Here is a 1,085-nt window from a genome sequence, read left to right as displayed (position 1 = left end):
CGTTTTCATTTTTTTGGTTGCTGCTCTGACTGCAGTTTGATGTACAGAACCATTGTGACCCTGCATTGTTAAATTGAGCACATTATTATTACACCTCAGACTTAGAGCCACAGTGAGATTTATTGCCACATGACATGTTGTGCATGGCTTGATATTAGATTGAGTGTGGTACTTACAGTGTCACAGCATACTCTTTGGGTAGTTGTAGATTAGGGGCTAGGTGCAGGTCAAATTTAAAAAGCATATCTTTTCTTATCAGTGATGTCATTATTTATAGAAAGTACAGATATATTCACAGAATTGGCAGGAGATGCTTTATTCTTAGATCGGTGTGATTTACAGTGAACCTAGGAATTTAAATTAATGCCTTGTTGCGGGGGTTGGTGAAAAAAATGGTTTTTGGTATATTAAACATTTTAGCACATTATTTTGTTTTCTAAATAATAAAAATCAATTCATAATAGCTAGGCTATGGAACCAATCTAGGTGTTCCTCAATAGATGAATGGATAAAGAAAATGTGGTATATATACTTAATGGAATATTACTTAGCTGTAAAGAAGAGTGAAATTATGGTATTTACCAGTAAATGGTTGGAGTTGGAAAATATCATGCTAAGCGAAATAAGCCAGTCCCACAAAACCAAAGGCCAAATGTTTTCTCTAATATGCGGATGCTAATTTACAATAATGTGGGGGACACTAGAGAAGAATAGCATTACCTTAGATTAGATGGAGGGAAATGAGGGGAGGGAAGGGAATGTGGGGGTAGGAATGATAGTAGAATGAAGCATTATGTTATTTACTTTATGTGTATATGTGACTTCATGACCAATATGATTCTACAACATGTACACTCAGAAAAGTGAGACATTATATCCCATCTGTGTACAATACGTCAAAGTACATAAATGCCTTCTACTGTCATGTATAACTAACTAAAACAAATTTTTAAAAAATTGAAAAGAAAATCATATTTTTAAAAAGACCTAATCAGGGCTGGGGATGTAGCTCAGAGGTAGAGAATTTACCTAGCATAGACAAAGCCCTGTATTTAATTCTCCATACTGCAAAAAAAAAAAAAAAA

Source organism: Marmota marmota, unplaced genomic scaffold (genome assembly GCF_001458135.2).
Source record: "Marmota marmota marmota unplaced genomic scaffold, marMar, whole genome shotgun sequence".
Taxonomy (NCBI): domain Eukaryota; kingdom Metazoa; phylum Chordata; class Mammalia; order Rodentia; family Sciuridae; genus Marmota; species Marmota marmota.
This window is presented reverse-complemented; position numbering follows the sequence as displayed.